This window comes from Protopterus annectens, chromosome 2.part0, assembly GCF_019279795.1.
Source record: "Protopterus annectens isolate FY-2018-M chromosome 2.part0, PAN1.0, whole genome shotgun sequence".
Taxonomy (NCBI): domain Eukaryota; kingdom Metazoa; phylum Chordata; order Ceratodontiformes; family Protopteridae; genus Protopterus; species Protopterus annectens.
The window spans coordinates 1,529,928,472-1,529,954,367 of NC_056728.1; positions in this window are offsets into that span (position 1 = coordinate 1,529,928,472).

Genomic DNA, 25,896 nt, shown 5'->3' on the forward strand with positions numbered 1-25,896 from the left:
GACCTCCTTACCCTCATCGACAGTTCTGGAGACTGATTCAAAGAAGTCAATCAGGTTCAGTTCAGGAGACAAGATCAGCCCTTCATGAACCCACATTGTGTGGGGTCCAGTATTTGAGGGTTGCCAATGTCTTTGTTTATAAGTTCCATGATAATGCATTCCATGCCCTTGTAGATCAGGTTCATCAGACTGATGGGACAGTAATTCCTGGGAACAAGTTGGATCCCCCTTTGTGGAGTGGGATAACTGTAGCTGTGTACCACTCAGTGGGCACACAGCCTGAGGTGTGGCTATGATTAAACATGACACATAGGTGAGGTGCCAGTTCATTTTGTAGTTCATGTAGTACACAGCCTGGGATGTCATCTGCTCCCATGGATGCTGTATTCTTAGCTTTGGAGAGTGCGGTTTCTACCTATGTGGCCATGATTACTGGAATTTGGCAATCTTTTGGTATTGAGATGGGCCCTTTAGGGAGTGACAGGGGGTGAAGTTGGCACTAAATCGATCTGCCAGGATACTGGCAATATCCTTGGGATCAGTATATTTAATACCATTCTGTTGTAGCTCAGAGCAGATCTAAACATTGCCATTTAGATTCTTGACATAACTATAGAATGCCTTGTGGTTGTCTTTGGAATCTTTAGCAATTTTATTTTCGCAACTAGCTTTGGAGAGTTTTATGAGGGATCTCAGCTTCTTACTGAGGCTGGTAAGTGAGTTTTTTGCATCCTGAGATTTTCCTCTTTTCTGCAACAGTTTCTTCCTTCTGTTGTATAGTTTGTTTATAGCAGGGGACCACCAGATTGCCTTCCTTTTTTTGGAGGAGAGCATCTTGGTTCTATTTTGGATGGCACGATTCATGCATGAGTGGATGTGCTCATACAGTGCCTTAGTGTAGGATTCAGCAGTCGAACTTTCAGCTCCCGTCTGCATGAGTGTCATGAAGTTTGTCATTTCAGACTTGAGTAGCATGAAGTTGGCTTTGGAGAAGTTGTTTGCAGAGGTTTCCTTACTGGGGGAGGTGGGGTTGGGATGTGGATGTCAAGGGTGATTATCTTATGGTCATACCTGACTAATGACAGGGTGACCACTGGTGTGGAGCATCTATCTCCCATGTTGGTAACACATGGGGAATAAAATCCACTTGATAATCAAGAAGCCATAGGTGACAATTTAGAAGGGGTAGAAGAGAGGCAGTTTAAACTGGGTGAAAATCAGAAAACATGGATCTAACGGTATGATAACTACATAACTTTCTTACCCAAAGCTGTCTGTTTTTGTCCATTTCAAACACTTGTCACAGAAGCTGTCAAACTGGGTGTTATCAAGGAAGGACATTAATGAGTATTATAAAACCAGAGGAGGAGCATGATCTGGATTCTGTGTCCACCTTTCAGTGAGACACAAAGGTGTGCACCATAGCCCAAGTGGCTGTGGCACAAATGTCATCAATGAATAAATGCTGTTGAAGTAGAAACTGCTCTGATTGAATGTGCTTTTGGTTTACCAGGTAAGGGCAAATTCTTATTATAGGCAAAGGAGATGCAATCTAAAAGTCATCTAGATGAACTAACCTTAGTAACTTCCTTCCTGAACTTTGATTTAGAGAATTAGATGAACAGTTGATCATCGTTCTAAAGTCTTTTGTCCTGTGGATATAGAATCTTAACTGCCTGTGAACATCTAACATATGCAGTAATTATTATCATTCGTTTTAATACCTTGGAAAAAACACAGGCAGGTTTCTAGACTGATTTATATTAACTTTGGATGTCACCTTAAGAATAAAGGATGCATTAGTTCTAAGTGAAACTGTATATTTGTGAAGTACTAGATATGGGGTGGGGGCTTATATGAAAGGGCTTCTAACTCTTGAGACTCATCTGTCTGACGTCACTGCCACTAAGAAACTTGTTTTTCAAGTAAGAAATTTTAGATCTGCAGTGGTAATGGGCTCAAAAGGAGCCTGAGTCAGAGCTTGTAGCATAATGGTGATGTCCCATGGAGGGGCTGGGTCTATAATGACGGGTCTTAATAGAAAGGCACCTTTCAGGAAAGTTTTTGAAAATTTCAGTGAAACTATTGGAATGTCTTTACATCCAATATGGAAATTCAAAATCACAGCCAATTAAATATCCATGGTGGCAAAGCTGGAATCCTTAGCAAAAAGATCAGGTAAAAAATTCGACTATGGATGGAACAAGTGATGAAAAGAGATCCAGGCCTTTAGAGTAGACCCAAATCGAGAATATCTTCCACTTGCTGTGATAAATTTTCCAAGGTGAATGGTTCTGAGAAGCAAAAAGAATATTGATTACTACGAGTAAAATCCTCGCATCTCTGGCTATGCTCAAAATTGAAGGGACTATGTTGTTACGTTCCTGGACATCTGGTCTGAAGGAGGCAGTCTGGATAGGTGAGTCAATATATCTGTATAATGATCTAACATTGATAGAGGATGTATGAATAGAGGCCATAGGTAGGGCAACCATGTCTGTCGGAACCAGAAACGTGCAATGAGGATCACCCTAGCCTTGTACTGTCTTGCTTTCTGGATTAATTTGATCATTAGGGGTAGATGAGAAAAGGCATAGAGAATACCTGGGGACCAAATGTGGACCACAGCATCCCAAGGTGATTGTCCATGTTGAGGGATCAGGGCAAAATACCTGCTGCATTTGTTGTTCAAATAGGATTCAAAGAGGTCACAACAAGGTTGGAACCAGCAACTGAAAATTACATATGTCACTGAAGGATTGAGGGTCCACTTGTGAGGCATCAAAACTGTCCTGCTCAATTTGCTGTTGATATGTTGGATAACCCCAGGATATGCATTGTTATCAGAAAGCATTATGAGGATATCTCCCATTGTCAAATTCTCATGGCCTCTTGACAAAGAGAATAAGAGTGGGTTCCTCCTTGTCTGTTGATGTACCATACAGCTTTCATGGTGTCTGTCTGTATGGAGGTCACACCCTTGGGGATGAAGTCCTGAGCTGTTTGCAATGCTAGGAAGAGTGCTTTTAACTCCAAGACATTAATGTGAAGATCAACCTCTAGTGATAACCATGTACTTTGGACCATTCTCTCTTTGTAATGCCCCCTTCATCCTAGAAGGGATACATCTATGGCTGCTGTTACAGTTGGCATATTTGCCTGGAAAGGGAAGCACTCATTAATAGATGGGGATGTTATCCACAGAGCGATGCATTGTTTGCACATCTGTGTAATTCAGATTTTTGAATGTAAGGGATAAGTGAATTGAGACCACTGTACTGCTAAAGTCCACTGCAGCACTCTCATGTAGTATCTTGCTAAAGGGATCATTAGCATGAGACCTAAAACGTGCAGAAAGAGCCTCACTGGTGGCGATGGATGATGTAGTATGTGGAAGGACATAAGATGAGGTGAAAGGACTATGGATTGGGGAAGGCTAACTATTTGAAGTTAGCAGTCTGGGTGACATCCTATGAACTCTATACTCTGTGTTGGAGTTAGATGTCATTTTCATAGGATTACAGATATTCCTAAGTCCAGAAGCACCTTTAGTGCCTGGTCCAGGTAAGATAGCAGCAGATGCTCTGTGGAGGCAGTAAGCAGCCAATTGTCGAGGTATGGGAAGACCTAGGTGTCCAATAGGCTCAGGTGCGCTGTCACTACTGCCATGATCTTGGAGAACACTCTGGAGGCTGTGGTGAGATCAAATGGCAGTGCCTGGAATTGGTACTGATTGGTTCTCAGCTGGAAGCTGAGAAATCTCCTGGATTGTTTTGATATTTTGATATCACAAATAGGCTTTGTGGAGATCTATGAAGCACGTCCAATTATCATTCCTCAATAGAATTAAATGGACTGTGCTATGACCATCTGGAACTTTGTCTGTCTCACAAACTGATTTAGGTGACTGGGATCCAAAATGGGTCTACGTTCCCCAGTTTTCTTTGGTACTAAGAAGAACCTGGAATAGACACTGGATTCTAACTGATCATGGTTAGATGACTCTTTTATCTAGCAGCTTTGAAATTTCTATGGCTGAGTGAAACATCAAGGACTTTCTTTATTTTTCTGAGGTGGGAGGAAAAATGGAATTGAAAAACCTTTGGATGTGATTTTTAGCACCTATAAATCTGAAGTTATCCCATACCAGGCTTGAGAGTGCAGTGGTAAGTAACCCTCAACTGCCTCATGGGTGCAACAACCATTCAGAAGCACCAAAAGGCTTTCTCAGAAAAAGGACTACAAAAGCCTTGGTTATGCAGTTCACCTCTGCCTCTTGTGCTCCATCTGTTAAGATTGCCTTCTCCTCTGCCACGTGGAGGTCTGTCACCTTAGGAGTCATGGAAACTGCTCTGTGATTAGCAGAACAGCATGTTCTTCCCCAATCATCAGATCACCATCTGGCTATATTTTAACAATCTTTGTAGTAATCTGGTCTTTTCTGTTAACAGTAGTGTATGCTGGAGTCAAGAGTATGGACAAATGGTCTGACTGGTCTAGGTGATGCAGCTGTTTTGCCCTACAGCCATTCTTGCTATTTGAGTAGGCCTTTTCCAGTGTAATCTCCTCTCTGGTAGCACATTTGATGTGTTGATGAAATTTAGGAAGAACTGACTTTAAGTCCGCCTGATTGAAATCACCAGCTATGATATGAACAGCTTCAGGATAGATGTTTTGTTGCAGGTTAATGATGTCAAACAGGTGACCTAGATCTTTTTTTTTTTTCAAGATGATAGTGTGCATAGTTGCAGTGGCCATATGCTTACCTTCTCGTTGCTCGTTTTATGTGTTTTTTGTGTTCATATGTACATTCTTTACTGTTAAGTTCACTCAGGCTGATCTTAGATGCAGTTGACAAGATCTCTTGCATATTGGACTTCAGCACCATCAGGCTGTTACAAGTGAATTCTTACACCCATATGACATACCAGAGGAAATAACAAGACCACCAGGCTCTCCTAGGATTGTTGCCAACCCAGGCAAGAGACGAAGGTGGAGAAGACACAGGAAGCAAAAATGTGGCTGCAGGTCCAGCCGGCATGCTAAGCTTAGGTAACATCCTCACAAATCACCTCTTTTCAGCACATTTCTTGCTAATGCCAGATGTATCATAAACAAACTGGATGAACTTCAGCTACAGATTTCTGAGAACAAATTTGTAAGAGACTGATGCATTTTATTATTTACAGAGACATAGCTACACTCTTGTATACCAGATGCAGCCAGTGAGCTGGCAGGCTGCACAGCTTTTAGGTGGGAAAGGAATACAGACACAGGTAAGAGCAGAGGTGGGGGGCTTTGCATCTATGTGAATAACAGGGTCTACTTTAGAAAGATGAAAATGCAAAGTCTCGAACACTAACATGAGTGAATAATCATAAACTCAAAATTGGTATTTTGGGATCGCAGTACAGTGAAGATCAGACTATTTGCCCTTTCCTCACTATAGTGTGATCTCAGAGTAGGAATATATATTTTGCAGGGGGTGTGGGGGGTGCAGCCCCCACAATACCAATTTCAAGTTTGGGATTATTTGCTCATGTGAGCATTTGAGAGTTTGCATTTTTGGTTTTATGATGTAGACCCGAATAACAGCTAGTGTACCAATACAAAGATTGTAGACAATCACTGCTCTCCTGATCTGGAGTATATGACAAAGAAATGCAGGCCTTTTTATTTACCTTGAGAATTCACTGCTGTTATAGGTACAGCTGTTTACATTGCATCAGATGCTAATGCTTGCACAGATCTAGGTCACCTGTTTGACATCATTAACTTGTAACAAAAGATCCATCCTGAAGCTGTTCATATCCTAGCTGGTGATTTCAATCAGACGGACTTAACGTCAGTTCTCCCTAAATTTCATCAACACATCAAATGTGCAATTGGGCATAAAAATATACTGGACAAGGCCTACTTAAATATCAAGGATGGCTGTAGGGCAAACAGCTGCCTCATCTAAGCCAGACAGACAATTTGTCCATGCTCTTGACTCCAGCATATACTTCTGTTTGGAGAAAAGACCAGATTACTACTAAGATTGCTCAAATATGACCAGAAGGTGCACTCTCCCAGCTAGAAGATTGCTTTGAAAGAACTAACTGGGACATTTTCGAGAATCAGGATCTGGAAGAATACACATCCACAGTACTCTGCTACATAAAAACCTTTGTTGACAATGTCACTGTCAGCAAGCACATTCATGTGTACCCTAATCAGAAGCACTGGATGATGAAGGAGGTCAGATCTCTTCTCAAGCATTGCAATGCAGACATCAGATCTGCTAGCAGAGTCCTAGAGCCAACCTAAAGAAAGCCATCAGAAAGGCTAAAGTGGGCTGTAAAACAAAAATAGTGGATCACTTCACCAACAAAGACCCATGATAACTATAACAGGGTATTCATCACATGACCAATCATAAAACCGGTAACCATATGGATGTTGATGGAGATGTCTGTATGGCAGAGGAACTTAATTACTTTTTCACCAATTTTTGAGATTTGAAACAACAGAGATAGTCACAGCTAGGTACCAGCAGATAGGCCAGAGCAGTCTCATGTAATTTATACCACCCTCCTACAACCACAGCTTTACAGTACTAGAGGATGATGTAAGACATGCTCAAAACAGTCAATCCAAGAAAGGCTGCAGGCCCTGATGGAGTGATGGTATGGATGCTGAAAGAATGTGCGGACCAGCTCTGTGGGGTCTTTGCAAAGATATTCAACCTGTTTATGTCCAAGTCTACTATTCCATCTTGTCTGAAGTCAACTACGATCATTCCACTGCCAAAGAAAGCTGTCATCAGTAGTCTCAATGACTACCATCCAGTGGCCCTTACTCCAGTCATCATAAAGAGTTTTAAACAACTGGTTCTGCGACATGTCAAGGACAATCGCCCAGTTATCTTAGATACACACCAGTATGCTTACAGAGCAAATAGGTGTAGGGAAGATGCCATCTCCACTGTCTTACACACTGCACTTTGTCATTTTGAGCAGCGGGGAGCTATGTGAGGATGCTCTCTGTAGACTTTAGTTCAGCTTTTAACACAGTTATCCCGGATAGACTGGTCACTAAACTCATTGGTCTATGACTTTCAGAACCTACCTGATGTTGGATTAAAGACTTTCTGACTAACCATCCTCAGATGGTTAGAAGGCCCATACCTCTCTTCCTCTCTCAGTCTAAACACTGGTGTCCCACAAGGCTATGTGCTGAGCCCCCTTATGTATACTGTTTACACCCATGACTGTGTCCCCTATCATTATACTAATATCATTAAGTTTGTGAATGGCACCACAGTGGTTGGAATTATTTCAGGAGGAGACAAGACAGCATATAGAGATGAAGCTCAAAGACTAGCTGCATGGTGTACTGAGAACAACCTTACCCTGAACTCTGCCAAAACAAAATAACTCATAATCGATTTCTGCAGGCACAACATAGATCACAACCCAATATACATCAATGGAGGATGTGTGGAAAGGGTTCCTGCCTTCAAGTGTCTAGGTGTACATTTGGCAGAAGATCTCTCTTGGTCTATAAACAACATGATGCCAGTCAAGAAAGCACAGCAGGATCCTCAGGAAAAATGACATGCAGCAGAAACTACTGGAGTCTTTTTACCACTGTTTTATTGAAATTTTACAGCTGTTTTATGGAAAGTGCACTTACATACTGCATATCTACATGGTGTGCCAACAGGTTGGTAGCAGAAAGGAAGGTCCTTCAAAAGATCACTAACTCTGCTCAGAAAATCATTGGTTGCTCACTGCCCTCTTTGGAGGAACTCTTCAGCTCTCGCTATCTCAGCAGGGCAACTAATATCTTGAAAGATCCTTCTCATCCTGGGCATTACCTGTTTGAGCTGCTGCATTCTGGCAGATGGTTCAGGCCCATTCCATCTAGGGCAAACAGACTTAAGAACAGCTTCTATCCCAGGCCATATGTGAACTGAACAATGCTAATAGCATTTGTACTATAAGGTATATGGTTTCATTCCTGTGCACCTTTTTTTATTCCTTTCCTGTGCAATATACTCAAGTGCAATAACATAGTTGCTTACTGCCTTGCATTGCATTATATTGTATTGTTTGGTACCGTATTGTATTGTATTCTCTTATTTATTCACGTTCATTATATGTGAATGCACCTTAGGAGGATTGTTGCAAATTCTTTTGTACTTGTGCAATCTCAATAAAGCACTCTTATCTTATCTCATCTCATCTTATCTTATGTTTCTGCAAAAAACAGACTGATGCTATCACTGAAAAAATGACAAAGTCAGATCTCCTGTAGTAGCTATAGCAATATGGCCAAACAAGTTGCAGGTCTAATTTGAGTTTAAGTCCTAAAAAGTATAACAGTAATATCAGATATAGTATACACTTGAGCATCGCATAATAATTTCCTTTATAAATGTGGTCAACATGTCCAGTATGTGACTACCTGCTAGACAGACATACATTTTTTCACTATACATTAAAAGCATGAAGTGCAAAATCTGTCCCAACTGTACAAATGCATAAATGCTTCATAGGATATTCAAAGTTCAAATGACATCCAGTGTTGTCTATTTTCATCTGTTTCAAACATACAGGCTATTGTATCCGACTGGATCCGACCTCAGCACCTACTTTGAAGGTTTATGAGATCCAGAATTCTGACTCATCTCCTGCCACAAATGCTCAGATTTCATTTGCTGCTGGAATGGTGCAGACATACACAAGAGCTTTATAGCAGTGGGTTGTGTATTTTTTATTCCTGCTACTCCTCTACTACTGTGAGAGTTTTCTCAAACACTGTTATCTTTTATTGGTGTAGTTAAGGTTTCTTTATAGTTAGTATAAATATGATAGTTAATCTTGTTAAATAGTTAGAGTAGTTTAGCTAACTTTCTTAAGTAAGGCCTTAGGCGCTTTTTTAATGTTAATATTTTTATTATTCAAAAAAGGGTGTTTAGATATTCCTCTAGATATTATAACAGCTATTGTTAATCTGCCTTAATACTTGACTTTTTGCCTTAGGTTTTTGTCTTGCTGGAATCTATTGGATTTAATAAAATGCTAAGAGTGTGGACACAAACTACCACCTCAAGACCCACACTCCAAATGCGACCTTTGTATAGGTGCCACAGACCTTGATGTGGACTGCTAGTCTTGTACAGTGTTTGACACTAGGGCTGTTGAGACCAGAAGGGACAAACTTGTCTAATGGAGCTCCTTTTTGCATAGGCAGGGGCTACCCCTTCATCTTCTTCCTTTTCAAAAAGAGATAGATCTAAACCAAAGGGACAAGTAAAAGACAGAGAAAAAGAAAAAGAAGACAATGACAAGAGTGAGAAGGAAAGGAGCATATCTCCTTTAAAACTTCTTAAAAAATTCCCTGGAACTGAAACTGTGGTACTTTGAAGGTCTGGAAACCACTCATTGCTGGTCTCCTTCTCTATGCACCAGTTACTAACTGGGATGCGTAATTTCCAAACTACTATTGCAAGAAATATATAACTGCTGCAAAACTATAGCGGTAAAGTCATCCTCATCATCATCAACTCCCTTTTTCCCATTTTCCACATGGGGTCGAGATGTTGTATCACTTGTCACCTCCTCTCCCAATTCAATGTCACTTTCCTACCTTCTTTGACATTCATGCCTGACTGTCACAGGTCTTCTCTCACACAATTCATTTACCTCTTTAATGGACTCCTTCATTTCCTCTTGCTTTCCTCCTGCATGGCCCAAATCTTCCTCACCAGATTGTCTTCTGCTTTCCTGCATGTGTCCAAACCACCATAATCTGTTCTCTTTGATCTTTTCAGCAACTGGAACCACATTGGTCCTGCTCTTATGTCCTCATTTCTTCATCTGTCCCATAGTGTGCATCCATCTACCTGTCTCAGGTTTCCCATCACCTGTAGTTTCCTTAACTAATCTGTCTTTACTGCCCAGGTTTGTGCACCATACAGTAGTTCTGGTCTCACCACTGTTTTGTACACCTTACTTTTCAGTTTCTTATGCATTATTCTATATGCACAACCCCTGACACTCGGTACCTGTTGGCTGCAGCCCTCTGATTCTAGCTTTGACGTCACCTCCTCATTCAGGCTTCCCTTCTCCTTAACCACCCCTCCTAGATACTTGAAGCTGTGAACTTGTTGCAATGTTTTCCTTTCTATCTCTATTTTCATCTTCTTCTGATTTTTCCCATTTGCTGCCATTACAACTGTCATATCTGTGCTCAGTTTCATCCCATGTACTTCAGCTTTGTATTCCCTTCCTGTGCCCTTTGCTGAAGCTCTAGCTCAGAGTCTGGCTGTAATGCCACATTGCATGCAGCAGCTTTGCTGACATGTCCTCTCTGACCTGTTTGCTATTGTAGTCCATCACCAGTATGAACAGCAGTCGGCTCAGAGCTGAACCCTGATGCACACCCACTTCCACTGGGAATCCTTCTGTAAGACTAAACTCTGTTCGTACTTGAGTCACTGGGTCCCTGTCCATAGCTTTCACTAACTCTACCAATGTTTCTGGACTTCAAACCACCATAGGACTGCCCAACTCAGCTTTCTTGGAACCTTTTCAGATGCTTTCTCCATGTCTAGGAATGCCCAGTTGGATTCTTTCTTCATTTCTAGCTTCTTCTCAAACATTTGTCTGACTGCAAACATCAGGTCGGTTGCGATTCATCCTGCTCTGAGTCTGAACGTCTTGTTTCCCATCTTATTGTCTACTACTCTGTGTATTAATTTATCAATCACTGTCTCCAGAACTTCCATGCAGTTTAATAGGAAGTGCCCACATTTGTGAATGATCCCTTTGTTCTTGAACTGTAGCAATAAAGTAACACTTATTATAATTGAAAAGAGTTAACTCGCCATTCCATTTATGAAACCACGAAATATCAAAATAAAAAATAGCTCCTCCCACGCATAATATCCCTCATATATGTCCATAAAGAACAGGAAAACCTCCTTTGACTGTTAATTCTCAAATACTTTTCAGATTTTTTCTTTCATTTTAACCCAGTTTCCATGTCAACTTCCAAAAAATTACTCATAGAGTTAAAACACACCACACTCGCATCAGAATCCCCCACCCCCCGAATAGCTAAAAATGATAGCCAATACTCTAGCATTACTAGTATCTATACTGATAAATCAGTCCATAAAATAAAACTATGCCCCTGCTCTGTGGAATAAATCTTACATTCTACACCACCATCATAAAGTATGCTGATGACTCTACTCTTCCATGTTTTCTGAAGAGCATTGACAAACTACAACAAATTACACAATAATACTTTATAACTATTGAAACATGACTCTGCAACTCTCAGTTATTCACAAGTCTCAAAAAAATCAAAAGTAATCTTACTCACCCCAATACAGTACACTGAACCAAAACCACTTTTTGTACTAACCTTACTAAATCACACCCAGACTGAACTTATCTCATACAAAACTGCCGGAGTCACCATTAACAAAAATCTGAAATTTGATATAATGGGATTAGTTAGAAACATACAGAAAAATCTTAATGCACTGAACAGATGAAACCTTACCTCACCCCTGTAGCAAGAAAACTTTTAGCCTCTACCTTCCGATTTTCAGCTCTTTTTTCCAATTCCCCAGTTGGGGTCAATGTACAAGCCACAACACCCCTGTTCTTAAAATAATGCTACAACAAAATAGCTAAACCTGCTGAACATAAGAGTCTACCACTGCTTGTCCCTCAAGCAACTCTCTTGGATATAATTGGCACTCTCTTTTCATCTTTCCCAGCTAGGATTTGTACATACACTTCTTATCAGGCCTTTCAAAGCCCTGCCCTATCTAATATATTGCAACTTTACTCCCCACATGAGCCATTATGGTCCATAGACCAGGCTCTCCTTCAAGTTATAAAATTGTACAGTTCAACTGAAGACTTCTTATACTCCTCAGACTGCAGAACTTACTGTCTCTGGCCCACAAACAGATCCACAACCACAGGATCTTCAAAATGAAACGTAAATAATATCTTAAGAACTCTTTACTTTACTCCTGCTTTACCCTCAGATGACTACCATTTTGTACTGGCATAACCTTTCCAGAGGCCCTTTACTCTGTTATTTATACTCCCTTCTTTCAAACTCATGCTAATCCTTCTACATGACCTCTTTTAACACATAAGCACAGTTTTAGAGCATCATATTTGAGAATCTCTGTGAGTTCACCACACAAATACACTACACACTTACACTCAATGTGTGTGCAGTCTAAACACAACTGACTCTTTTTTCAATTTTAGAGTCCTCAGTGGTATATTCTGTGTGTATAGAAAGGCAAAACTATTGTACTGACTTCCCAAACTTCTCAACTGTATATACTATCTTTTGAAAGTTCTATACCATTGTAATGCTCTTGAAAACTGCAGAATTAGTGTATGTATATATTATAACAGTGCCTCTATGTATTTCATGAGTGTTTTTGCATCATTTCTCCCCACACCTCCACTGAAAAGGTGTCACTTCTTTGTGCTCGTTGGACTTTCCCAGTAAGAAAATAAAAGCTAATAAATAAATAAATACGTTGTGATCATTATCATTATCACACACACACACACACACACACACACACACACACACACACACACACACACACACACACACACAGGCACACTCTCACACACACACACACACACACACACACACACACACACACACACACACACACACACACACATACTAAGAGGCTTACATCACATAGCAGGAAGCTATATATTGGCTACCTGTGACATGTTACTATGTGACATGTAACCTGTGACATGTTACTATGTGACATGTAACCTGTGACATGTTACTATGTAACATGTAACCTGTGACATGTTACTATGTGATATGTAGAGAAAAGAGTAATGCATATTCTGCCTTCTCACTTCCAGATTCAGGAATAATTAATTTATGTTAAAGTACTTTTAGGAAATTATGTCATTACCACTACAATAAAACTAATGAAATACAGAGCCCTAAACTGTCTTGATGATGATGTGATAGAACTTTTTTTATTAATTTTTAGGACAGAATTTTTGTGACATTAACATTTTGTATGAAATGTGAGAAGATAGAGTTTCTCTAGCATACATTTTGCAACTGCTATGAGTGCAGTGATATCCGAGCATTCAGTGTTAAGGGGTTAATGACTGAACAGGAGACAGCAAATTGAAAAACGTGTACACCCCTACCTTGTTTTTAATTTCAGCTTTTGAATTTGATTATCCTCATAAGCTGACTTGTCCTGGTCCACTTCAATAACCAATAGTTATAAATTTCAACCAAAAACATGACACAGGTGATAATAACATCCATGAAAGGAAACATAAAATAACTATAAGGGCAGCGCAACTGCTCACCCTTGATAAGCAGCATCCCCCACTTGCTCACTTATCTTTGCACTAACAAGACAGTGTTCCCCCATTCACCTTCAATTTATTGAATTACACCACCATTCATATAAGCAGCTCAGCTTGCTTATTAACTTGTCCACCAGAGCAACCACTGAATTTCCTTTCAACTTATTGAATTGCACATCCATCACCAGAGGGGGAAAAGAAGAGGGCAAGCCTGCCCCTCTTCTCCACCCACCAGCCTGACCAGGCTGTTCCCCCTCTTTTCAACAAAGTATCCATTCTAAGGCCAAACATCATTCGGTGTACCCCTTTCCTAAACTCCAGCTAAATTATTAAGACCATTCCTCATCTGCAAAGATCCACAATAAAACATGCCTTTCTTAAGCTTCCCTCATAGACATGGTACCCACATCCTGAAATATCCATTAAAACACCCGCATACCTGCAATACCCGAAAACCACACTATCCCAAACCAATGTAAATTCAACTGTGCCTCAATGAACCCAAATAAAGTAAAATATATACTACAACAGAACAACCACTGTGACAAAATTCATTACCTTGCACCTCAGTTTCCTTCAAGATTTGCTCATTCTAACTACCCTCTACCTCATTGCACACCACTCTGATGACCAAAACATCTCCTGTGACCAATGAATTCAAAACAGCAGAAACAGCCATCACGACAAAACTATCACCTTCCAACTCCATGTCCTTCCATCCTCGACTGCTTACATCTGTAAAAGAAAGAACACTGTAGATTCACAATACTCACCGAACAAACGTTCTTAAGACATAAAGCCATATCAATGTGCCCTTTCCCTCGAACTGCCCCCCCCCATTACTCTGACCCATCTCCCTGACCTCGGCCTGACCCCACTTTACCTGGATAAAATCCTTTCACAGCCAAAACAAGAACATACCACAAGAGCAAGCCCACAATAAGCACCAAAAGTAAAATAATACCCACTGAAGATGTTGCAAGTAATCACAGTAGAAAGATAAGTTAAATGTAACTATACCTTACCTGTGTCCCCTACTTATTTCCATATGAAACAATTTAATAGCCGTCTGAGCATGTATGTTACTAACACCACAAAAATATCTGCACAGATCCCCGCAAAATGCGGTAAGGGCTGTTTAGCTCACAGTTGCTATATGTAGTAGAAGAAAACAAATTTTACGTACTCTCTTACAATTTCATTTACCAATGCAAGCTATATGCCAGCCATTTGTAAACAATAACCCAAATTCCCCCAACTAAACTGAACATGCAAAATATCTGCTTAGCAGCAGGCCTCCTAACCATGAAGGAGCCCATTTTCCATAAACAGAATACATATAACCCTAAATAACTCCCTACTACCCCAAAAATCTGCCTGTCCTCCCATTTCCACTGTCTCTATTCCTACAATCCCACCCCAGTGGTCCAAAATAATGCCTAACAATACTAAAGTCGCACAGCAGGCAATCACCAATGACCACTTCCTTAATAACTAAACTTTACCTATAATACATCTGCTTTGCCATCAAAGGCAACCAGCCTAAACTAAACAATTAAGATCCTACTGTCAAATTCCCTTCCTGCCAGCCTGCAATCTGAAAACTCCCCACAAAACCTCAAAATCCTCCACTGTACCCAACATCCAATCCTATACCCAAAAAATTAAAACCCCACTCCCATGCCCACAAAAGATGCCCCAAACTCATGTTACCATAATTCTGCCCTTTATAGCCATCCCACCTCCCCTTGAACTTCAGCTACTTCACCCTGCCTCTAAGTTACCTGAAGTCACCTTTCAGGACCCTGCTACAAATCTGACATATCAAGTTAAATACTTACTGAACTAGGCTTAGCAACCATCACCTCTCAAGAATGCATATGCAATCCACCATCTGATGATCCTCTGCTCTTCCCATCTGCACACAACACTATACCCTGGTCATAAGCTACAAACATTCATAACCCCTCCTTTTCTCTAGCTTACTCCAACCATGCTGATTGCCAAAGCTTCAAAGTCCCTAGCTGAACCCATCATCCAACCCTATACCCAAAGAACACAAAATCCCACTCCCCTGCCCCCAAAACCTGCCCCAAACACCCATTACAATAATACCATCCTTTATAGCCACCACAACTCACCCTGAACACTGCCAAACCTGCTTCACCCTGATTATAAATTAACTTGAGTCACATCTCAGCAACCTGCCCATAATCTGTCATATCAAGTTAAATACTTACCGATGTAGGCTTAGCAACCATCACCTCTCAAGTGCGCTTACACAATCCACCAACCGATGGTCCTCAGTGCTTCCCATCTGCAAAGTAAAAGACCAAACAAGTGCTGTACACATTAACACCTTAACAGTAAACAATGCTAGGTGCCGCCTTGCTCATGAATTTCACATCTTTTATCCTAATGACTCCCCCAAAATGTTGCCGTAACTAGTTCCCGAGCCATACTATTCATTTAAACTGAGAAAACTGGATAAAGTCACACACAAAAGTAGGATAAGTAGCCTGCCAGGGATAACTTTCCACTATTGCTCCTAAAACCTAAAAGTTTGGACTTGCGACAACATGACTTCCTTGACTGGTATGAAGTCACTAATTAACCAAACTCCATGTTATGGAATGGACCCAAAATGAGGAAATGGGAAATGCAGGAATTAATGTACATCTCCCATTTTGTGACTTATAAAAATTACATAGCTTCACAGCATATGAAAATATGCATTAGCAACTACACCACACCTTGCATCTCAAGTGTACCTCATTACAAGAAACATATATATAAAACACACAATGCATTTACCAACCACCTTCCACCAACCAGGAGCTCGAGGCCCACCTGCACCTCAGGAGCACTCACAGGTCATCTAGGACATAAACTTGCCATAGCAAGTTCACGCCAAAATATGACTCCTACCTCAGTTACACTTGACAAAACCCTCTAAGCCCCTCCCTACCCTTATCTCATTTCCTCCTAAACACCCCTCCCATTTAACCCTATCCTCCCCTTATTCTCTTAATTCCTGCTAGCCTATGTAATTGGCCCCATTTGAAGATGTCCCAGGAAAAAATTGTCTGTTCCAAACCTCATTTGTCATTGTTTGTGATTGCTGTTGTTTGAATTTGCTCTTTTGTTGTAAGGCCTTTAGGTATATTCATAAATTAGGCAAGTGGGAAGGCTATCTGTGTTCCTGTTTAAATAATCAGAAAGTGAAGTTCTAAAGAGATCTGAAAGGGATTATCATATAAAACAACAGTCACATTCATTAAAAGGAAATAAATAAAAAATATATATTTCATGTACTTTAAAATGCCTACAGTAGAATTTAAAGTTACCAAAACAGGTAGGTGCTAACTTATATTCGAAAAATAACAGTATAAATTAAGATAAATTCTTTGAAGGCTATGGTGTTCATACAATGACAGCAAACTGTACATATGAGAACTTACTTAGCCTCTGAAATGGAAGGTAATGAGGATGCACACAGCAAAAATCTACAATGCCCTTAACACTTGTTTTTATTTGACAAGTTGCTTAAAATCTAGGCTGTGAAATATTCAACACTTTTCTGTTTCTGCCTTATGATATGCCTTATGCCACATTGTGGTGCCGAGATTCATTCTACCTAGACCTTTGTGTCCCCTGTTAGCACTATATCCAGCTATTTAACATTAGCATGTTCCCTGCTGAGTCATTAAAGACTAACATAGCCTATAATAACTCATCTAGTAACATCAATATAATAGTAATTCCACTGTTGAAAATTAAATCTGTTGAAGTGATTGCATAAATGTATTTACATTTATGTCATATGTATTTACACATAAAGGAGTTCCGTTCATGATTTCATTTGTTTTGATGGATTCATTACTCCTCTTGTGTAATGACCTTAATCTAATGACTGGAGTCTGCAACATCATAATCACACACAGTTCAGAGAATCATATAGGAATACGGACACAAAACCAACACAAAGGGTGTTTATGGGTCAGTTATAAATTTTATAAAACTGTTGTGAATGGTTGAACATTTTTTGATAAATATGTAAAAAATAATTTGAAGAAAGGTTCAACTAACATATGACAGTTATATGCAAGATTCAATGGAGTGTCTTATTTTATAACCTTAAACATTTTCATTTCTTCTACATTATTCACTGTTTTCTGATTTACAGTTGATGTAGATGTACACAAATCAAAGCTGAAAACATGTTAATAGTATTAAATGTACACATTAAACATTAACAGCATTCTTAAAACAGGTATGACAGCAGCAAAAGTTTTTGTTATTGGATTTAAATAATGTGTGCATTTATATCAGCATCAGAATGTTATATAGAAAATGGACAAAATATCATTGTGACTCAAGTAATTTATGCATATCCCAAACAACAAAGTTCAAATATGCTTAACCACCTCTTAGTTAAAATGCTATCACCATTCAGAAGCCTTGCCTCAAATTTCAAGAAAGGTGCTTTGTCAGAGTTTCTAGTAATTAATCAAATTCAGGAATATACAAAAAGTTTTCCAATTAAGAAATATGTATGCACACCTGTACAGCATGGAATACAATGCAGACCCAAGATAAATTGCCGGATCTTTTCTTGTACCAGTCATAAATCATTGTTTCCTATAACAAAGTGGGAAACAGCAGGAAAGGGGCAATGAAACTAGTAGACATATGGTGAAGGCTACCCAGATGAAAACAGCATTGCACAAAAATAATAGTACTTTGAAAGAGATGAACAACTGTGATGACCTCCTATAACATAAAACAAAAATGCAGATACATAGACAGATGGTGTTGTTGTGCTTCTACTAAAAGGTCCTTAATTCAGCATTCAGAAAATAATATATACTTTCCTGACACATATCAAAATGGATATAATATAAATGCTCCCACACCTGTCAGTTATGTTCTTCACATTTCTGACTATGCTGTACTACTGTCAAATGAATATGACAACTGTTTTAGCTGGATGCGATGAATCATACTAACTGATAATGGTCATAACACTTTGATAAGAGAGTATACAACAAAAAGTCACATTGTGTAGTGTTCATGCAATCGTATCAAACACAATATTATAAAGTAAAGATTATTACTTGTAAACTGTGAGTTAAGCATGATTGCTTTTGTGATGCACTTAAAAGGTAATAATATTAATTTAAGGTAAACAGAAGACTGCAATGAGGAGCTTTTGTGTGCCTACAGTGGAATGGAGAATTTAACTGCTGCCTATTTTACATGGTTGGGAATGTAAAGTTGTATTCCTATGTGACATCACCTTGTGCACTGTAGGACTTGGACCAAAAACTACTCCCTGCCAGGAGGTGAATAGAAGCATCATAGTTTTTAGCTTAACTGCATGCCTAAAAATTTGAAGACACAAACACTGGACAAAAGTCTTCACAGAACAGATAAAGTTTATCAAACAGCAGGTTTGGCTCCTATTGCATTTAAATTAATGATAAAACGAGAACTCTTGCCAGGCTATACTTAAAGATATTGCAGCATTGTGTGCCCCAAACAAACTCACTTGATTTGTCAATGTCCTGGAGTCTCAAAGCTGTGGTGATAGTGCTAGGAAGCTGCTTCACATTGTAATGTGACTCAGTTATTCCATTTCTGACACAGTTTCTTGGATCCCAGGAGTCATTTAGACAGATGAGTGCTACTATACTTAAGATATCTTTTACTGATATTCATTGCAATTTTTTTAACGTTAAAGCAAGTTCATCCAGACTGTTACAAGAGCTGTATTCGAATATGAAAATTGATTGTTTAAGGCATTGAAAAGGACACCAAATACAGATCATGTATGTAGTCCCTATCAGAGCATTTGTCAGCAACTTGTCTAAAGGGATCCATGCTAGTATCACTGCAAAAGGTACATCATTCATTTCATAGGTTCATAGGTTCATAGGTTCATACTAGGCTATCTGCCCTAGGGCATTTATAAGCCTAGCCAGAATGTGTTTGGCTTTCTCCACCCATTTTAAATTAATTTTGCTATGCCCTTTTTCGAGGTTAGTATACTGTGCCTCTGTCTAACAGTGACACAGAAGTGATACCCGGGGTAAACCTACGATCCCCCATCCACTCATCAAGATTCCTCTTGAAGAGAGTCAATGAGGGACTCTGCCTAACCTGGACTGGGATTTTATTCCAGAGTGAAGGGAGCCTCTGGGTTATGAATCTGTCCCTCCAGCATGTCCTATTTATTTCAGTGCTGAGGTTCAAGTCTCTCGAGCGTGTAGCTCGATAGGATTTGGATTTTCTGAGGTGCAGCATGTCCATTAATTCCGGGCTGGACATGGCTTTATACGTCAGGCACAGATCGCCTCTGAACAGGCGGTATGCCACTGAGTAGAGCTGGAGTTTCTTTAACCGGGCAGCATATGGCATCTGTTCGAGCCCTTTGATCCTCTTGGTGAGGTACTTTTGGGGTCTTTCCAGTTGCTGCAGGTGTCTGGTAAGGTACATCCCAAAAGGGACATTGTACTCAATTATGGGCCTGATGAGGGATGAGTAAAGAGGCACGATGACCTCCCCTGATCTAGATGTGAATCCCTTCATGATTAGGTGGGCTATATAAAATGTTTTTCTAACCACTTTGGCCACGTGGTTGTCAAATGAGAGATTGCTATCAACTTGGGTCCCCAGGTCCCTAATTACTTCTTCCTTACTTAATGGATTACCACTTCTGTGGTAATTTGTGGGCACTTTGTTTTTGCCAAAGGGGATGACTATACACTTTTTGGCGTTTAGCTTGAGACCATGGCTCTGGCACCAGTTGTCTGTTTCTATGAGGCCCTTTTGGAGGATGCTTGTGTCGGCTGGAGAGTCGATTATGGTGCCCAGTTTGCAGTCATCTGCGAACTTGGTCAGCCACAGTCCTTCTGTGTTGGCCTGTACCTCTGAGAAATATATACCAAACAACAGAGGTCCCAGGACTGAGCCTTGTGGGATGCCACTTGTAACTGGTTTTGAGTCTGACATGGCTCCAGCAATTCTAACCATGTGGGTTCTGTCCTTGAGCCAGTTTGCAACCCATCTAGTGACATAGGGGTTTATATTTAAGCTGGTGAGCTTATCTATAATGCCCGAGTGGGGTATTGTATCGAAGGCTTTTGCGAGGTCCAGGTAGGTTGTGTGGACCACCTTCCCCTCGTCAATGGCCTTGGTGACTGTTTCAAAGAAATTGACCAGGTTTAAGAGGCAGGATCTGCCCTTAACAAAGCCGAACTGGGTAGGATCCAGTGTCTGTAGGTCCCCAATATCTTTATTTATAAGGTCCATGATGATCCTTTCCATAGCTTTGCAGACCAAGCTAGTCAGGCTTATGGGGTGATAGTTTCCAGGATGCGTTGAGGCACCACCTTTGTGGAGAGGGACCACCATTGCTGTATGCCACTCTTTGGGTACATATCCAGTAGTAAGGCTGAGATTGAACAGTAGTTTTATGTTTGGGTTTAGCTCTTCTTGGAGTTCATGTAGGACGCAGCCCGGGACACCGTCTGGTCCCATTGATGCTGTGTTTTTTGCTTTGGAGAGGGCGGCTCTTACCTGAGCATCTGAGATATCAGGGGGGCAGCACTCTGCTGGGTAGATATTTGCCCTTTTGGTGGGGATGGGGGGGGGGTTTGCGCTGAACCTGTCAGCTAGGATGTTGGCAATGTCTGTGGGTTCTGTGTATTTTTTGTCATTTTGGACTAATTCTGAGCATATCTGGGAATTCCCACCCAGGTTCCTAACATAACTAAAGAAAGCCTTGTGATTATCCTTAGTGTCCTGTGCAATTTTTCTCTCAAAGCTGGCCTTAGTCAATTTTATGAGTGCCCATAGTTTTTTGCTAATACTGATCAGAGATGCCTTCCCTTTTTTGGGATTTTGCTCTATCATGTAGTAGCTTCCTCCTTCTTTTGTATAGTTTGTTTATGGCTGGGGTCCACCAGACAGGACGTCTGCCTTTGGAGGATTGGGTCTTGGTTTTATTTGGGATTGCATGATCCATGCATTCCTGAAGGTGTTCATAGAATGCGTTTATAAAGGATTCTGAGGCCTGGGCCGTATTTTCCACAGGCCCGGGGCTTTAAAGGATTCCACCTCAGTTTTGAGGAGTGTGAAATTTGCTTTAGAAAAGTTTTTCACTGTGGTTTTCTGGGCAGGGGGTGGGGTCGGGATGTGAATATCCAGTGAGATTAGTTTATGGTCTGATCTTACCAGTGAGGGATAAACTTCTGGTCTGGAGCATAGAGTCCCCATGTTGGTGATGATCAGGTCCAGTATGTTTTCCACTCTTGTGGGAGTGGTAACAAGTTGTTCCATAGCATTTGAGTTTATAAATTCTAGGAATCTTTGGGCTAAGGTGTTGGAGCTAGAGTAATGCTCCCAGTCTATGTTTGGGTAGTTGAAGTCGCCCAATATAGTGGTGTTTGGAGAGACCTTCATATTTTCCAGTGTTCTCAGGAAGGCCGAGTGGAGTTCCTGTGTTTGGGAGGGTGGTCTGTAGCAGGCTATAAACTGGAAGGCAGTTTTACCCACTGTTAGTTGCACATGGATAGTCTCTGATGCTTCGTGCTGTGCCACCAACCTGGAGGTGTGAGTATCTTTGACGAATATTGATACTCCTCCTCCTTTTGGGGTCTGGTCCAAGTTTTGGGGCTGAAAAGCATGGTATGAGGTATAACCTGTTAGTGCTGGGGTGCTCTCGGGAGCCTTGAACCAGGTTTCTGTTACTGCACAGATATCGATGTTCTCCATGCTAAGGAGAGTTTTGAGTGCATGCATCTTGAGGTTTAGACTTCTGGCGTTGAGTAGCACTACTCTTAGTTTCTTATCCCTTGTGATACCTATGGAGGTGGGTTTGTCTTTTGAGCCTTGCCTAAAAAAGGCACTATGGGGGTAGCAAGAGCCTTTGCCAATATCCGAAAGCCTAGAGGTGATAGGTGCAAGCCGTCACTAGTGAAGCATCGTGGCTTGTCGAGCATGTCATCCCAGGCTGACAGGCATTGGATCTCCTTTGAATGACACCAATACTTAAGCCAATTGTTGAAATTGATCATCTTGTCTTCATATTGTGGCATCATTCTTGGTGAGGGTAAGATGCTACTCAAGGTCAGGGTCATACCTGTCTGGGCTACATGCTCAGAGAGCTCCTCTATGTCTCTTTTCATGTAGTCCAGGGAGGTACGTCTCAGGTCATTCACACCAGCATGGACAATGACTGAGTCATATTTGTACTTGCCTTGGAGTGACCTGAGTGCTTGTGTTATGTGGCGGATCCTAGCGCCCGAAAGGCAGTTCTCTGTGACCTTCTCCTTGTTCAGCCTGGTGAGCGGGATGTCAGTGTGCCTGACGATAGAGTCACCTATTACAAGTGTATCAGGTGTGTTGTTTAGCCTTAAGGGCTGTGACTGTTCGGCACACTGGCTTTGTGAGCTATGTGTTGCATGTGTTTTGTTTTGGGGTAGCGGTTGCTTGGGTGTCTGCTTTGGAGGTCTCTGCTGCTTAGGCAGATTTTTATTTAGAGCCTCCGAGTATGTTTTTGTGTGTTTATGTGTTTGGTTTGCTGTCATGATAGGTCTATGTGAGACTGGAATTGCAGTGAGTGTGGTTTCCTTTTCCTCCTGACTGGTTACGCCAGTACTGAGTTGAGAGAGCTTAGCCTCCAGTTTGGCTATATGGTTGCATCTCTCACATGTGTTGGAATTTGTTGGGAGGAGGAGAGGGTTGTCTGTGTACATGAGGCAGTTGTAACATTGCCTCAAGATTCCCAGATTCACCAGCTGGACTGGGGAGGAGATTGACAACTGACCTTTGGACATGCTAGAATAGTATTGGGAATTCCTTTATAATTGAAAAAAAAGGGCCAATGGGGAACACGGTACTCAATGGGAGTTTGTGAGGGTGTAGTGCTTTTAATTTTTTAGTGCTGACATATAATTGCTTTAGTGAGCAAGTGCCAGTTAACTTAAATGCAATGTGCTACAGGTAACTTAAATGCAAAAACGACAAACAGTAACTTTCATTCAAGTGAAACAAGGAAATAAGTACAGTAAGCAATGTAGATATCACTAGGGATCCGCAGAAGCGCTGAAAAACCATGTTTTACGTGGAATTAGCGTTTCAGGGAAATAACAAGCAAACAAACAACAAGCATACAAACAAAGCTAGATTCAGCAAGCCTGGATCTAGTCTATGCTACAGCAAACAAGGTGTACCAATTTCAGTAAGAAACAGTTCAAATATGCAGGCACTATAAGCCTTCAACCAGAAATTCCCAGCTCAGAAGGGCAGAGTCCAGCCTCTCCTCCCACAAGAGTGCAGACCACAAACCTTCTTAATGTAAAATAACTGGCCTGAAGCCCAAGTGCTTAAACCAGAATTAATACACTTTTAGAATAACAGACACTGAGCCCTCAATCAGCAGTTCCCAACTTAGAAGGATGTAAGCTACCTGTCCTGCCACCACAGTGCATGCCACAATCCTTCTTAATGTAAAACAACTGGTCTGAAGCCCAAGTGCTTAATCCAAAAGACTTAGAATGATAGCTACACTTTAATCAAGTTACTATCAAGCAGTAATAAATACAACTGAATACTTTAAAGAATGCCTGGATTAGTGCTCAACAAACAAAGCTAGATTCAGCAGGCCTGGATCTAGTCTATGCTACAGCAAACAAGGTGTACCAGTTTCAGTAAGAAGCAGTTCAAATATGCAGGCACTATAAGCCTTTAACCAGAAATTTCAGCTGAGAAGGGCAGAGTCCAGCCTCTCCTCCCACAAGAGTGCAGACCACGAACCCTCTTAATGTAAAATAACTGGCCTGAAGCCCAAGTGCTTAAACCAGAATTAATACACTTTTAGAATAACAGACACTGAGCCCTCAATCAGCAGGTCCCAACTTAGAAGGATGTAAGCTACCTGTCCTGCCACTACAGTGCATACCACAAACCTTCTTAATGTAAAACAACTGGTCTGAAGCCCAAGTGCTTAAACTAAAAGGCTTAGAATGAGTTACACCAAGCAGTAATAAATACAACTGAGTACTTTTAAGATGACGCAAAAGCAAAATAAAGTAGGAAGAAACACAGATACAGTAAAAGCAGATACAATTTTTTTTTTTGCGTGAGCAAATGAGATGGGCCCAGGAGGAGTATCCAAGTGCAAATTTACAAGAGGGGCGGGCAGTTTCAAAGCCACCAAGATTAACACCAAGACAAAAACAGGGATGGTGGGTGGGGACCTACTGAAAAAACAGTCACAACTTCCAGCTAGATATTGCTCAACGCAACACAAACAACTTACTTTAAATTGTGTATTATATGATAAAAGTGCAGATAAAAATCTACTTAAATCCACTCATGCAGGTCTCAGTTGGCCAAAGATCACAGTTTAAACAGAAAACAATTCACTGTACCACTTGTATAAGACAGAAACCGAATAACAATGAGGTAAACTACCCCCACTTATCACTGGCTATGCAGGTTTTTTAACAAGCCTTAACTGAAAATACTACTCGTATAAGACCTACTGAAAAAACAGTCACAACTTCCAGCTAGATATTGCTCAACGCAACACAAACAACTTACTTTAAATTGTGTATTATTTGATAAAAATGCAGATAAAAATCTACTTAACTCCACTCATGCAGGTCTCAGTTGGCCAAAGCTCACAGTTTAAACAGAAAACAATTCACTGTACCACTTGTATAAGACAGAAACTGAATAACAATGAGGTAAACTACCCCCACTTATCACTGGCTATGCAGGTTTTTTAACAAGCCTTAACTGAAAATACTACTCGTATAAGACCTACTGAAAAAAACAGTCACAACTTCCAGCTAGATATTGCTCAATGCAACACAAACAAATTACTTTAAATCGTGTATTATTTGATAAAAGTGCAGATAAAAATCTACTTAACTCCACTCATGCAGGTCTCAGTTGGCCAAAGCTCACAGTGATGTCACATGTAATTTCTTCTTGTAATGACTGTATTACGTTAAACAGAATTATGTCTGTGCACTTTGCCAGAATATCAATAAACCACAGTATGCTTAAAAAGGTAAAAACATACATATAAACTTGTAGAACAGAAAATGAAAACATTCCTAAAAACAATCTCTTTCTCTCTCTCTGCTGTATTCTCCAAGTCAAGGCACAACAATGGTAGAATCCCTATTCTTCAATGGCTCAGTTTCACTCACTGTTCATTTCTGAGATAGAAATATGAAGAAGATATCATTTGGATAGTGTATCACCATCTCTTTGATTTTTTTTTTTTTGTTATACTCCCATTCCTTCCACAGAATACAAAAAAAAAAAAAAAAAAAAAAAAAACAACATAAACTTTGTGAGCATTTTGTAAATAAATCCACAACTTTTGTCACATCAAACCAGCAAGCCACAAAAATTTGAACAGCATAATAATCAAATTTATTGAAAGACCCCTCTGAAAGCATGGTGTGATAGATGCTCTGCTGGT